This window comes from Petaurus breviceps, unplaced genomic scaffold (assembly GCF_028583685.1).
Source record: "Petaurus breviceps papuanus isolate PSGF00001 unplaced genomic scaffold, PetGlider_PUasm1.0 189, whole genome shotgun sequence".
In the NCBI taxonomy this organism is placed as follows: Eukaryota; Metazoa; Chordata; class Mammalia; order Diprotodontia; family Petauridae; genus Petaurus; species Petaurus breviceps.
This window is the reverse complement of record NW_027185809.1, coordinates 23,500,560-23,517,226: the sequence shown is the minus strand read 5'-3', so window position 1 is coordinate 23,517,226 and position 16,667 is coordinate 23,500,560.

Sequence of the window (16,667 nt, the reverse complement as noted above, 5' to 3'; positions counted from 1 at the left end):
AAAATACATGCAGTGAGTATGTATACCTTATTAGAGCAATGGACTATATGTTTTTATTATTCCCTGAAACAAATATTAACCATACTTTTAAAAGGCGCTTTTTTTCACCTTTGTTGTGTATTTTATTTATTGTACCTATTCAATTTTTGTTGTTGTGCTAAAAACTTTAGCACCTCAGGGGCTGTGCCACATATTTTTGAAGTGTCATGTGCTGTTTCCCTTTTGGGGAAAATTCTTGTGTGGTAACAGTGTTGTAATGTGGTATTCCAAATGTACTTTGATTTAATTGTTCTGATAGAATGGACCCAGTTTACCTATTTAAGAAGGAAATGGCGTGTTGTATACAAATCCACTTTCGTAAACCATATATATATATATATATGTTTCCTTTACCCAACTTAGCTTCACTGGTTTGTCAATTTTTGTAAGTTCTGTCAGCCAGATAAAATGTCTTAATGGTTACTTTGGGGACATGTACCTTTTAATAGGTAGCTGTTTAATGTTCTAAGCAGTTTTCAATATTAACGTTGACTTTTAGAAATCAATATATTCTTTATTTTATCAACTCAGCATTAAAGATTTATTAAATGAAACTTTTATTTTAGTTATAAAATATTGTGTTGACCTGCTCTTGTTATAAATTGAGAACCACTACAGAAATTGCTGATTTTATTTCCTGATTTCACATAGGTTAAAAAAAAATCTCCAGGCTCAGACACTTAGCACCCACCCAGAAACACCTGGCGGTGTAACCTTCAGCAAGTTACTTAACCCCATTTTGCTTAGGGGTGGCTAGGTGGCCCCAGTGTCGGGATGACCTGGGGATCAAATCTGGGCTCAGATACTTAGCACCACACCCAGAAACACCTGGTGGTGTAACCTTGAGCAAGTTAGTTAACCCCAATTGCTTTAAAAAAAAAAATCAGGATTTAAAAAAAAGAAATGAATGTATATAATTAAGGCATTTTGAATTACAAGTGGTTTCATTCCTATAATACAATCCCTTTGGTGGTATTTTGTACTCTATCTGCTAACATAGCTTCCCAGTTAATATTTATTGAGCTCCTTGTATGTGCTGGGCACCGTGGAGGATTCAAACAGGCCCTTACCTAAAGAAGCTTTCAGTGTAGTAGAGAAATTTAGTTTTTTTGTGTGGCTTAGTGCTACATGCCAATCAAATTAAGCCATAAAAATGATATCTTTTGCCCTTCATCCTTCCTTCCTGCCCTTTTTCCTATCCTTCAAATTGGAATTTTGTTTTTTAGAAAAAAGTCTGTGCTTAGCATAGGGATCTGAAATTTGGTGTGTGAAGGATTAAGCTTTTTCTCTATATGCTATAGATTTAACTAAAGATATAGCAGGAAGTAAACCATGAGTCTTTCAGGAAGAAAACCATGAATCACTTAGGCCCTAGAAATATTAGGTTTGAGCTTTATTTTTGGTTCTGTCACAAATGTTGCCTACAGCCAGTCCCATCATTAATTAGCAGCTCAATGTCAGTATTCTGTTCCTTTTCAGAAAAGTGGCTATTTGTGGCTTAATTGTAATTTTACTTCCTCTAATTATTAAACATATTTATTTAGGAATTCAATATTTTGCCCTATTGTGCTATTGAAAAATTGTTTCATTCTTTAAGACTCAATGGAAAGGTTAAATTAGAAGTTTAAGGATCTAATATTTTGATTTCTAGTTGTACAGTATTACTATAGAATATGGTATTTGTACAAAAGTTTTCATGTAAATATATCAGAATATAAAAACTATTTCAGGTTGCATAGTTTTATGCTTTGAAAGGTCCCAATAACCTTCTGACAGTATGAATTTGCAAACATTGCAAGGGAAAAGACCATTTTTAGTTAAATAACAGTGTTCCAAATTTCTAGTGGATTTATTTTCCTTTAGTTACTGGGAAATTTCATGGTTTTCTTTATCCATAAAATTTTATTTTAATAGTTAATAATGTGAAATTTTGGATATCTGATTCCCCTTTGTGTCTTTTATTTATATGCCAACACAATATATGCCATTCATTTGTGTTTTTTAAATTGAGACCCTTTTTAAAAATAAACATCAAATAAACATTTGAGAGAGCTAAAAATAGGTGTGTTTTTTAAAAACATCTTCCAAATTTATAGGTGTGGTTTATTAAGGAGGAAAAACTGTTATTTATTAAACTGCAAGTAATTCTCAATTATTCTGAATAATAAAGAAATAAAATGGAATTTGCCCTTTTCTATTTCACTGTCAAGTGGGCATTTTCCTTTTTTATTGACTTTGGCGTAACCATATTCTTTCCCTTTTACCTACTTGCTATTTTAAGCTGTTTGCTCATGGCCCCATGAAATTTCTAACAAATGCTTAGATGAAAGTATTCATTAGGATAATTTTAGCTGACAATGAAACTGCATTGGCCACTTACATTTTTATTTCATAGCTGAGAAGAAGAAAAAGAAATGGCCTGTTTGATTAGTTTGATGGGTACGTAGCAAAGAAACAACAGTGTTTTCCCTGGTCCTACATAAAATGCCTCATCCTTATTTTCTCTAGTTTTTCTTCCTTTCACTTTATTATCATACTGAAACAAGCCAATTTAGTTTGTTTGGCTAAGAATGGTTGATGTTTAGCCTCATCATAGTGAGAGAGGGCATGTTTAAAGGTGTCTGAATGCCTAATAACTTTGAGGGATTAAGGTCAGAATCAACTCTCCATGTGCCTCCACTGTTACAGACTCCTCTGCAACTTTTATAGTCTTAGGTAGGTTGCTTAGAGTCTTTGATAGGCTACATAATTTGTTCATTGTCCTTTTTACTGCTAGTTTGTGTTAAAAAGACAGGCATTCAATTGGGATCTTCCTGACTCCAAGACCAGCCCACTATCCAATAATGGCACCGTGCTGCCTCTTATTGAATGATATGTTAAAATAGGATTAAAATAAAGAAAGAAGTAACTGGGGATGTTAGGAGGAGAGGGGATGAAAAGAGTGGGTCTTAATTATTTTAGAAGGTATGGGTTTGGGGGTCTGGTCCCACTGTGAATCATTAATGCTGTTGCTTCATGCCAGGAAAAGCCAACCTTAACTTCAATATCACTTATTGCTGCACGATTAGTGATAAAAGTTATTGCTCCACCAACATGGAAATAACTTTTAAAAGAATTATATTGCTGTCACTATTTATATTTTTTTCTGAACTCATCTAAAAGCAGTGTTTACTATAAAACGCTTTATTTTTCACATTATCACTGCACCAAAACCCATTAATAATCCATTTAAATTTTTCTGCTGATTACTTTCTCATCAACTTTAAAATTTAGAAAAACTGTGTAGAGCCTTTTTGTTCTTTTGTACACAGAACCTTTTGATCATCTAAGAAGTTACTATTTAATAACATATTTGCAAATATGTGTAGTACTTTTTGAAGCAACTTAAAGTTGTATATATAGTTGGCTCTGAACCTACCTTCCTTATTCAGTAATTGCAGGTGTAATCGGTGAGTGCCAAAAATGCCATATGCATAGTATATTTATATAGTGGTTATTGTACTGCTGTACACACACACACACACACACACACACACACACACACACACACACACACACACCAATGATCAGAACACAAGATGAACTCAGTTAACTTTAGGAAAGTTTGTTTAAGTTTGGGGGATTAGACAGAAGTGCTTGGAGGCAAGAATTTAGCAAAAGTCTGAAATGCAGAGTTTCTTTCTCAAAATAACTAATGTCTGGGCTTTGTTCTGCAAAGCAGAATATACCCTATAGCTTTTAAAAATTTTGTGTCATAAGTGTTGAAAGGTGAAGGGAAATGATATTGTTAGGACTAATCTTTTTTTTTTTATCTTTGAGGAATATAATCCTTTTCTAAGAAGATTTGGCTCTGGAAACTTAACTGACAGAAGATTAAGTGGAGTTAAAAAAAAAAGATTTATAGTAGAAACACTGACCCAAATAAGACACACATAATATAGTGCTTGCTAAGCATACTTTATTATACATAATTTATTGTCAGAGGTTCACTGATTTGTTCTTTTAACCCTTGAATATTAGGAGACTAGATTTCTGGTATTCATTGCTGGTGTTAGAATCCGTTAAATATTATGCATATATTTGGGCCATCTAAGATTTCAAGGTGTGATAGATTTCAGTACTAATAGAAAAGAAATTAATAATTCAGTCCAACATTTCCAATCACCAGCCCAGGATTAATGACATTTCTTCTAAAATATATGTCCAATAAAAAGGAGATTTGACTATTAACTGAAATTTGAATTTTTTTGTCATTAATTAGGATGTTTTGATTAATTTTGGACCCGTCTCTAATTAGTAGAAGACCCATTTTGTATGCATTTTGAAGTAGAGCAAATCACTGTTCTCTCACCTGATGCACTTTTATGAACTCAGTATCTTCATTGGAGAAAACACATCTCATTTGTAGTGCCATGAATGCTGATTGTTTTAACTCCTAGCATAATCAAATTTTTTTTCTGAAAATGTAATTTTTCCCCTTTAATTTGTATTAATATTACGAATGAAGACATGTAAGCTTACAAAGCATGTTTGCAAAATACTTAGCTTCATTATAAAATTTATAATTTTGAGAAATATACAAAAGCAGAGCTATTTTTCCTTAAATACAATGTATAATATTCTCCACAGTGATTGCCCACTATTTGCAGTTTATGTGATCCAAAGTGTGTTTACAATAAGTTCAATAAATGTATATTTTGTACTGTGTACCAGTTTGTGGTCCCAAAGAAAATGTGTGAATTTAGTTTCTAACTCTTTAAGATGTACTTTCTGTTTGGACTCTACTGAAGAATTGCATTAAGCCCTGTGAATGGTTACAGATTGTATATGGGAATGGGACTTAGAAATAATTTATACTTTGCCAAAAAAAAAAATGGTGCCACTAAATAATAAACAGGCAATTGCATAATGTGTGTGTATTTATGATTGTTTAGTTTTGTATAGAACACTTATTTAAATATGAAAGATATTATCATTGATTTTTATAACTTTTGTCCTAAGGAAAAACCTGGATAACTTGAATTGGCTTTCACTTGAAATTGAAATATGTGGAAGAAAGTATTGAGCATATTTTGTTATTTGTATCATTTTCTTATTCAGTGTTTAGCTTAAAGGTGAATCTGAAGTTTGCTATTTAGAATTACAGTGCTTTTTTTCTTTCTTATTGGTCAGGAGTTAATCATTATGGAGAATTACCTTTATTGAAGTCTTCACTGATACTGATTGACAGTTCTTTAATACACAACCTTAGAGAATTTCTTGGGAGCATTTAGAGGTTAAATCACAGACTTAGTTTGTATCAGAGGTAGTATTTGAACTCATGTCTTCCTGACTCCAAGGCCAATCCTCAGTCCTCTCCAGGTTAAGCTGCTTTTCTTATTTGTGGGAAGAGTTATTTATAAGTAGTCATAGATAAGCTGATTTAAATCAGCTAGATATTATGGTATGAAAAAGCTACCAAAAAAACCTCAAACCAGAGCCTTTAATAACCAAGAAGACTAAAAGTTCCTTGTGGGAATAAATATTCTTGTTTTTCACTTCTCCTTCAGTAGGTGAAAACTGTAAGGGAGTGCAAGAGATTGCTTCAAATGAAATCTGTAGAGTAGGAATTGGAGATCTGCTCAGTTTATCTCTAATCAGTTGCCTAAGACAAATAGTTTTAACAATTACTATGCCTTAGCTTGGCTTAATGAGATAAAGAAATACCTCAACATACAACTTTAAAGACTATTATATTAATTCTGCCTTTAATCACATCATTAATCTGTATCTTTGACAAATGAAATTATGGATGATAAATGTGAAGCACTTGGAGCTTCTTTGAAGCCTTTTGCGTGAATTCAAGTACTTATTAAGGTGGGCAACCTGAAGTCTGTTTACCCTGATGATGAAATCTGATATCCAGAGTAGTAAAAGAATGTGATATCAGTGGAATGAAATAGCATAAAATGTATTCAGTCAAAATAGAGTTGATATTCTCTTAAATAGTTTTTTTCTGTAATTTAAAAAAATATTAGTGATAGAAAATCATTAGCATTTTTTTACCATTATTTTAAACTTCAAAATAGTTTGATACCTACTGAGAAATGACATAAGGGGACACTCTTCCTTTGCATCTTTATTTTTTTTTTTTACTATTTTCACTTTACCACAGACAAGTGGTATTTTCTAACAAAAATAGTGATTTGTATAGATAATGGGAGCCCCAGTAGTTTTTTTTTTTAATGAGATATAAGATTTCATTGATTTGGGAAACTCACTCTCCCAGACCATCACAAAGGAAAATTAAAAGTAAGTCCATATCCTCAAACTCACCAGGGGAGGCATGTGCATATATAGGAATATACAAAGAAGGCAGTAGTATGGGGGGGGGGGGGCTTAAGAAAGACATTGAAGGAAGGATATGATCTGAACTAGAGAGTAAGGAAGGAATGCATTGCATACATGGGAAATAGCCAGTGCAAAGACATGGACCTCAGAGATGGAGAGTCTTTTACAAGGAACAGTAAAAAGACCAGTTCGACTGGACCATGCTCTACATGAAGGGGATCTGTGTATATTAAGACAGAAAAAAATCTAGGAGTTTTTAGGCAATGCTTGAAGTAATAATGAACTGTTGAAGTCTGAAGTAAGAGCTGCATTTTGGAAACAGATTGACAACTTTGGTAGGTTAGAGTGGGGGAAGACAAAGCAAGGGGAACAGTTAGGAGGCTGTTGCAGTAGTTCAGGTGACAGGTAGTGAAAACTTGTGTAAAGGGAAAATGCAAAAGAAGGTGTAGAGGTAGAATTGCCAAGATTTGGCAACCAATTTGGATATGTGGAATGAGGGAGGGTGAGAAATCAAGGATGACACTTGAGTTTATGAACCTGGAGAACTGGATTGGAATAGTGGTATCCTTGAAGAAGCTGGTCATCCAACATTTATTTAGCACTATTTGAAGTTTGTTAGGTATTTTGGACATGTTACATTTAAGATGCCTCCAGGACATCCAGTTCAAAATTACTTACAGACAGCTGGAGCTCATGAAGGAGAGTAAGACTGGATATATAGATTTGAAAGGCATCTGAATGTATATAAGCTAATAAAGCCATTTAGAGAGTAGAGAAGACCTTGGGGTAAATTAACGTAATCCAGGAAAGGAAACTGAGATGGAGCAGTCAGAAAGGAAATGAAGCAAGGCAGAAAGCTGTCATGAAAATCCAGTAGGAGTAGGTCAACAGTGTCAAATGACACAGATCATGATGATTGGGAAAGGCCATCATATGGGAATTGAAAGATCATTGGTAACTTTAGAGCAGTATCAATTGTGCAAAGAAGTTGGAAACCAAGTTTAAAAAAAAAAGTTGAGTGAAGAATGAGAGGAGAGAAAGTGGAAATTAATGTGGACACCTTTTTCAAGGAATTTGGTTAGAAAAGGAGAGGACAGTAGCTTGAGGGGATGGTAGCAAATAATGAAGGTTTTTAAAGGATAAGTCAAAATAGGAGTATTGACGTCAGCAGTAGATCAAAGATTAGTGAAAGGGGATGAAGAAAGAAGGCAGTCTGCTGATCAAGTGAGAAGCAGCCTGGGCGGCAGGGAGCTGCTTGACAGGGAGAGAGGCCACAGTAGGGAGAATCAATTAGGAAAGAGGAAAAATTGTCTTATTGAAGATAATTTAAGACAACTGAGGTCTCAGTTAAGGTTAGGTAACAGATTTATAGCAGACCAGGTTAGCACAATTGTGTTACTTTTCCAGATCTACAAAAAGGCGTATGGAAGGAGCAATCCAGGATGTGTGGTTTAAGGATTAGGTAGCAAAGTGGAAATGGCTAAAGTGTTGAGATTGGAAATGAGGAACTCAAAGACTAAAAGAATACTGAGGGGTAGAAGGATTGTGGATTATGAGAAGGGTGGAGGATAGGTTTAGGAAGAATAAGGTATGAAATGATAACATGAAGAGAGAGGAAGTTCAGAGTTCTTCAAGCAGGAAAGGAGTGAGGGCAAGCTTCTTCCTCTGCTGCCATTGTGCAGCAGCTTCTCATTTGATGTTTACTCTACCAAAATTAAGCACCCTATCCAAATCACAGTGGCTGTTGTATATCAGCCCACAGATCATTCTTTCTCAAGGAGTTTAGCACCTGGCTCACAGGAGTGGGGAAAGAGAAGAATTCAGTGAACCAGGTGCTGAGCTCTGGCTCACTGAATTCCTCTCTCTCCCAGCTCCCGCTTTTATATGAGGAAACTTCAACATAAATGAAGATGTTCCTCAAATACCCTAATCTCCCGACTCTTAAAATTCCTTAATTCCCATGACTTCTACCACTCCTCCTCAACCACACTCTGGGACCTCCTAAATCGAAAATTCTTTTCTCTCTAACCTTAACCTCATGTCATTCCATGTCTCCCTATATCTCACCTCTCCTAAACTTTCCCTTACAGCCTCCAATTTATGCACCTCTCTCTAAAGTTTCCTGGGCCTTGCCTTTCTACAGTTTCCTAGTGACTTCCCAGCTTCTGTCTATATGTGGATGATCCACAGATCTATGTGTCCTGCTCCATTCTGTCACCTGAGCTGATTCACCACCTGTTGAGCATTTCAAACTGAATGTTCCAGAAACAACTCAACATGTCTAAAACAAACTCATCTTTTCTCCCATATTTCTCCCCACCCCAGTCTTATGAATTTCCCTATTTCTGTGTAAAGTACTGTTCTTCCAGTCTCCTAGGTGTCATCCTCAACCTATATACCCAATATATACATACACATATGTAATGTATGCATATGTGTATTGTGTGTGTATGTATATATATATATATATATATATGTCTCCAATCAGTTACCAAATCTTGTTGCACTTCATAATTTCTTTCCCCTCCTATCCCTTCTCTTTACTCACCCAATAACCACCTTATTTCAAGCTAGATTATTCAGCAGCTTCCTGATTGGTTTCTTTTTCTCCACTCCATCCTCCACACAGCTGCCAGTGATTTTCCTTAAGTATGTGTTCCTGACTTTCCCCTACTTAATAAGTTACAGTAGCTCCTTATTGCCTCTTAAGATAAAATATAACTTCCTTTGACTAGCCCCAACCAATCTTTTCAACTCCAGTAGACATTACTCCCCCTCTTGAGATCTAACTAAATTGGACTTCTCTTTGTTCCTTTCACACATTGGATTCCCATCCTCATAACTTTTCCACTGGCTTTCTCCCATATTTAAAACACACCCTATCCTCAACTCTACCTCATAGAATACCTTTCTTCCTTTAAAATACAACTGAAGCATTCCCTTCAGTATGATCTTTCCTGACTCCACCAACTGCTTGTACCCTTCCTCTTTAACCAACTTGTATTTTTTTTCTAATTATTCAGTATCCTTTTTGTATATGTTCTTGCCCTGTCTACTGTTAAAATATAAATTCCTTTAGTGTAGTGATTATTTTATTTTTTGTATCCCTAGCTCCTGTCAGTGTCTGGCACTTAATAGGCATCTAATGTATGCTTGTTGATTGATTGTCTTGTTGAATTGGAGTAGAGGAGTATGTCATAGGAGTTGAGCAGGTTTAGGGAACAGGGGGTTAGGTTATTTGAGCAAACATCCACATAAATACTGAAATGCTCTACTTATAAAGGCAAAATTTAGAGAATAGAGGAACTGTGAACCAAGGACAGATTTTGAGAAAGAAGGAGATTGGATGATAATTTCCCATCACAAGGAGTGATGATGGCAAAGGGAGTGTCTGAAAGTATCAATGGAGAACATGGAGAATTCTGACTCCACCTCCCTGACCAATGTGAAAGCATCTAGTTGTTATAACCTTAAAAAGGGTTAACTGTAGTACTAAGAGGTTAAGTCACTTATGCAGACTTGCACATTCATTACTCTGGTAGGCCTTTGCCTCACATTACCTCCTTAAGTTTAGTTTTCTTTATTTTTCCTTTGTACTTAGTATCTTATTTTTTCCAATTACATGTAAAGATAGTTTTCAAAATTCATTTTTCTAAGATTTTGAGTTCTAATTTTTCTCTCCCCTAAGACAGCAAGCAATCTGATATAGGTTATACATGTATAATCATGTTAAATATATTTTCTCATTAGTCATGTTGTGAAAAAAATATCAGAACAAAAGAGAAAAACCATGAGAAAGAAAAAAAGTGATAACTATGCTTTGATCTGCATTCCGACTCCATAGTTATTTCTTTGGATGTGGATGACATTTCCCATGATGAGTCTTCTGGAAGTTGTCTTGGATCATTGCATTGCTGAGAAGAGCTAAGTCTATCATAATTGATCACTGCACAATATTGCTTTTATTATGTACAACGTTCTCTTCGTTCTGCTCACTTCACTCAGTATCAATTTCTTTAAGCTTTTCCAGGGTTTTCTGAAATCTGCTTACTTATTTCTTATAGAACAGTAGTATTCCATTACATTCAAATAACACAACTTGTTCACTCATTCCTCAGTTGATGGGCATCCCCTCCATTTCTAATTCTTAGCCACCACAAAAAGAACTGCTATAAGTATTTTTGTACATATAGGTATAGATTTAGTTTTCATAGGACCAAATAGGAGCTGGGTTTTTTTTTTTCCAAGGTTTTGATCATCATCTGTTAAAGGAAGAAAGATATTGGTGAGCCATTTTTGTACTGCAAGTTGGATAATATAAAATGCTTTCCAAGCCTGAAATCCAGGACAGCTAGGTGGTGAAGTGGATAGAGTACCTGGCCTAGAATCAGGAAGTCATTTTCCCAAGTTAAAATCTAGCCTCAGAAACTACCAGCTATATAACCCTGAGGAAGTCACTTAACCCTCCTTGCCTCAGTTTCTTCATCTGTAAAATGAGCTGGAGAAGGAAATGACAAACCATTCCAGTATCTTTGCCAAGAAAATCCCAAATGGGGTCTTGAACAGTCAAACATGAGTGAAACAACTGAACAACAATCCTGAAATTCAGGATCTATATTTTTTATAAACTTACTAAGAATTTAATAACGTTAGATTCCTAAGCTTGTTGTGTAGCTGCACTTTTAGCTAAGTAGTAGCTTACCTAATGAAACTTTTATATCTATACTAGATAGACATTTGGATTATCCAAACCAAAGAGCTTCCTTGGTGGTTTGTTTCTTTGTTTTTTAAGTTACAAAATATTTTTTTCCAGATGCTTTCCCAAACTGATTCTCTTGAATGATCTAAAAATCCAAGTAAATACCCAAGGCTTCTTAGGTGTCATTATGACTGTGTCTTATATGTGTGTGTGTGTGTGTGTGTGTCTTAAATTCCTCTGTGGCAATCAAATAGTGTGGTTTTTTTAAGAGGAAAAAATTTTTGTATTGGCAAAAAAAGTTTGATTCTGTAGTCTTTTGTGATATCTTCTCGTGTTTTGGGCATAAGATTATTTCTTACAACTCATAAATAATGTACCTATGAAAGAAGATGTTTCAGTAAAAGACAGTTTTTAATAAAACTAGGATTGCCAGTTAATAGTGGCTAGCATTTAAAAATTTAACAATTAAGCTTACAGCAGTCACCGTGCAACTTGAACAATAAGAGCATACTTCTTATGCAATAAGCATTCAATATGAATTCATTAGGAAACAGAAAAAGAGAGGAGAATGTGAAGGAAAATTCAGAAGAAGAAAAGATCAGGGAAAGTTCTTGGTTTATTAAAAACATGACAGTTATCATTGATGTATTACTAGAGCATTGGGACTGTCCAGGATCTTAATACCATGATTGAGGAATTCTCTGTATGTTAAACTTGGTAATGCAGTCATACCTGGAGTTTGGGGGAGCCCTTGTTCTAAAGTGACAGTCAAAAGACTTAAATTGCACTTATATGTACTAACTTTAAATTTTGAATTTGTTTAGTTCATCTCCCTCATTGCCCTTAGTTTATATTGTGCTTTGTATTTTATTTATACAAGCTTGTGATAAAAAGTTTGGGGTCTTCCAAGTAACCAAGTAATACCAAATAAAGTGAGAGCTCCAGATCTATGATTCTTAAGATGGTGTAATGATGAAAAGAATTTTCTAAATGATTTTAGTGATTATTTGACCGTCTACTACCCCAGGACTCTCTAAAATGAGATTGGTATTTGTTATTGTACCATTAATTTGTAAGTTAGGGGCTTTTGGAACTGTACCCTCCTCTCCACTTCTCTGCATTTGGGTACCAGACTAGTGCTAGTACATGTTTCCAAAATCTTAAGATGTCTTCAGTTAGCTTACACTTTAAATTTTTAAACTGTTAGCTGAAATTATTGAGTGAGCTCACACAATAAAGTGTTTTACAAACTTTAAAGTGCTATATTAATTCTAGCTATTACTGTTATTATTTTCTGAAGTGATTCATTAAGCCAACTATATTTTCAGAGTGTTTCCAAATTTATTCCAAAATAAATTTCTTTTGTTTAAATTAGGAGATACATAGCAAACCACCACTGATTTTCTTCACATTATTGGAGAAAACCAATTGAAGGCCTGATGGATGAACTAAACTTTTTTTACCTGACCTTCTTTAGTTGCCTGTTTTCATAGGCAATAGTCTAAATACTTGAACACAGTTAGCCCCTTGGCATCAGTTTCCCAACATTGAACAAATAACAGTGAAATGTGTGTCTGTTCCCAGGGCAACTTCCTAGGCTTCATTCTTCTTTTTTGATGATATAGAAGTGGGAACAGGGGTAACCTTTATGTCAGTGCAAAAATGTGGCTGATAATTGGAGTTTTAGGACCAAGATTCAAATCTCAAGATGTGTCCATCTGCTGCCTACATGATCTGGGGCAGATCACTTTTATGTCTCTGAGCCTTAGTTTCTTAATCCATAAAATGGGAAGGAGAACTAAAAGGTCCACTCCAGTGCTAACTACGACCCTAGGATTCAGTTGTGAGAATTTCTTTGCATATGCAAAATTTTGCATATGAGGTCATTGACTACATTTCCCTGTAAGGATTCTGTAATCGATTTTCACAACAGTCTGAGATTCTACTCAGTCTGACGTTCTACTACACCTGCAGACTTACCCAGGATTTGTATCATGTGCCTTGACCTGATTTTTAAAAACATTTATTATAGTCTTGAAACTCTGCTGACTCTGCTGTCTAGATGACATAACTAAGTATATTCTTTTTTTTTTTTTTTGCTTTTTTTTTGAGAGGGCAGTTGGGGTTAAATGATTTGCCCAAGGTCACACGGCTAGTTTTTGTGTTAAGTATCTGAGGCCAGATTTGAACTCGGGTCCTCCTGACTCCAGGACTGGTGCTATATTCACTGTGCTACCTAGCCGCCCCTAAATATATTCTTAATATGTATGCACACAAGTGTTTATAAATTCAAATAAGAATCTACATCTGACCAACGTTACACTTTCATTTTCTGACCTTAGAATTATTGACCTGCCTTAAGAACAGATGATATTTGGCATCTAATGCCTGTGTACTCCCCACCTGAATGAGTTCCAGTGCTGAATAGAAAGCTTTCTAAAGGGTCTTTGCCACTTAAGGAAGAATGTAACACTGATTTATGATGATTGCTTGTTTTTTTGCCTAAACCTGATCTGGAATTTTAAAGGGACATTTGGAAGTGTGGTTTTTAATATAGTTTCTCAGACGCTGAAGATCTTTTTTTAGTGATTTAATACCTCTTTTTAAAAAAGATATAGATGTAAAAATTAAAATTAGATGATTTGTATAACTGAAAAATCCTTATAATTTTTGTGACTTTTCTTAGACATTTATTTAAATGGGAATCATTTTTTGAACTTGGACTTTTCCTTGTTTTACATGTGGTAACAAGAAAGAAAGAAAAAGGTGGGGGGAGGTAAGCAAGAGTTAATTATATAATCATAGGATTTCATATTGGAGAAAAATTGAGAGATCTTTTCATTTGTTTAACCCCTTTATTTTATAGAGAGACCCTGAAGTTCAGGAAAGCTGAAGTACTTGCCCAAAGCCTCATAGGTAGTAGAGTCTAACTGAAGTCCAATTCTTTTCTACAAAATTATGTTATGAGAAAGAGAACTGGAACTGTTAGATTTTTTTTAATTTAAAGATTAGTATTTCTTTAAATTGAAAAGAATCCTTTTTATGACAATGAAAGACAAATATAAAGCTTAAAATATAACTGGTGAATTTTAGAAAAACATGTCATCCACATGTATCCTGCCATTTCTTTTTACTGAAGAGCTATTGGGCAAAAAAGGAATTATATTCTTAGTTCAGAATCCTGTTAGTTCAGCCCTTACTGACTTCATCTCTTCCTTCTCCTTGATAGTTGAGATTTGACTGTATCTACTTCCCATGTGATTTTCATTCTTAAGGTAGGTATTTTGGGGAAGGACTAAACTATCCTAATGTAGAAGAATGAAGTATTAATAACTGAATTTATTATTATTTAGATTAATAGAAAATCTGAAAAAATAGGTTCAGAAAGAGGTTTGGTAGGATAGGATACAAACTCCCACCGAGATAGCAGAACAGCAAGTCGCTCCCTTGGTACTCTTAGGCAAGAGACACCAACAGCCTCCACTTAACTCCTGGTCTTTTCTGTCACCTAACAGCACCTGGATTATCATTCCTTGAAGAACTAGCAGCTGTTTTATTAAAACATTCAGTTCCCTACTCAAATTTATAAACTCCCAGGTATTCAGTGATCCTTTGTCCTCTTCTTTATGTGAGATTCTTCCATATTAACAACTGTTGTTCCTCCTTCCTTCTTGAAGAGGACCAGTGACAGAGCTATCCCAAAGTAGAATGGGCTGCCCCAGCATGGTTGTGGAGCTCCTCACCAAAGATCTTCAAGCACAAGCTGAATGACTACTTGTCAGATATGCTGCAGAAGCAAAAAGGGTCTCTCTCAGCTCTAACATAATGTGAGTCTGATTTTGTGAAATGATCTGACTTTCAAAATTTTTATATTATTAAAAATGAATATTGGTGAAACCATGAGGGATGAGGCAGGTGGAGATGAGACTCCTTCTTGATGCAAGGCTTCTTTCTTACAATGATTAGTAATGATCCCTATGTTTGCATATGAGACTGAACTTGGGAGATCAGAATCAACTTGTTGTCCTCTCCTTTTCCTTAGTTGTCCCAGATTCCTTCATTTCAAAGGTATACACACAAAATATCAAAGAATTTAATAGTTGGAGGGGACCTCAGCAATTATCTGGTCCAACCCATACCCAAAAGCACATGCCAGATGAATGGTTATCCCCCACTACTTGATGATCTCCCATGGGGGAGTGCCCACCACCTCAAAGCATACCATTTCCATTCTTCAGTAGGAAATTTTTTTTTTCTGACATCAAGCCTAAATTTGCCTCCATAATTTCTACTCATTGCTCCTAGTTCTGCCCACTGAGGTCAAATAGAATATGTCTGATCCATCTGCCAGATAGCCCTTTAAATATTTTTAACTCTTCAGAACTCTCCAGGCTAAATATTCACAGTTTCTCCAACTAATCCTCGATATGTAATGGACTCAAATAGTTGCCCTTCTTGGGCTGATGTCTCATCAATATATTTCTTCAACTGTGATAACTAGAACCAAACAAAATTCTATATGTGGTCTGACTAGGGCAAAGCACAGAGGAACCCTTTTGTTTCTGAAACTTATGCATCTGTTAATGCAACCCAAGGTCTTTGCTCTATCCACTATGCTGCCTAGCTAGGACCTCTATTTTCTCTTATATGTTGCTTCAACTTTGGGTATTTGTATATACACATTTGAAGCTTTGGGTTTCATTCCTGGCTTCTTTCTTGGATTTTGCTTCTCATGAACTTCTAGATGTCTCGATTTCAATTTTTCCATTTTTATTGTAGCTACTCTATCTTTTCATGATTTTAAGTTTAAGGCCTTTTTGATTAGATTTGTTAGAATTCTTATCAGCTTTCCTTATATTTATTTTGTGCCTGGTCAAGCAAAGTCTGCCATCTCTAGGTTTTAAGTTTTGGTTCAGAAGTCCAAACCACATTGACAGACTACTTTCTTAGCCAACTGTTGATTTTTCCAAATTTTCTGTTCTGCATGGTTGCCTTCCATTGGTGACAGTGAAGAAAATATAACCTCTGCATCATGTATGGTCTTCATTTTCTTCCCGAAGACTGCATAATTTTTAGTAGTAGTTTTTGGGTTTTTTGTTTTTGGAGGGCAATTGGGGTTAAGTGACTTGCCCAAGGTCACATGGCTAGTTTTTGTGTTGTGTCTGAGGCTGGATTTGAACTCAGGTCCTCCTGACTCTAGGGCCGCTGCACCACCTAGCCGCCCCTGTAGTAGTTTTTATACTTCTTTCAACCCCATTCCTTCTGCTTTGACTCTTGAGAGCTTTTCTTTTCTGTGTATCTTGGATATATGCCCTGAAAATACCACAGAGCTTTGTTATCAGATTAAAAAATCTGCCTCAGGTGTCCCTGAATAGGGAATCCCCAACCACACTACTCTTCTCTTCCTCTGACACTTATCAGATGATCTTTTGCTGGATAGCTTTTTGTGGTGGTACTATATCATTCTTTGGAGGACACCTCACTGCTTCCTTCTCAGAGCATCCAGCTCCCTCCTCTACAGAAGAGCCTTAAATCTGGGTTGTTGTTTTTTAACCTTTATGTATAGGTGTCCTTTTCCTTCTTGTACTGTGCTATGTTC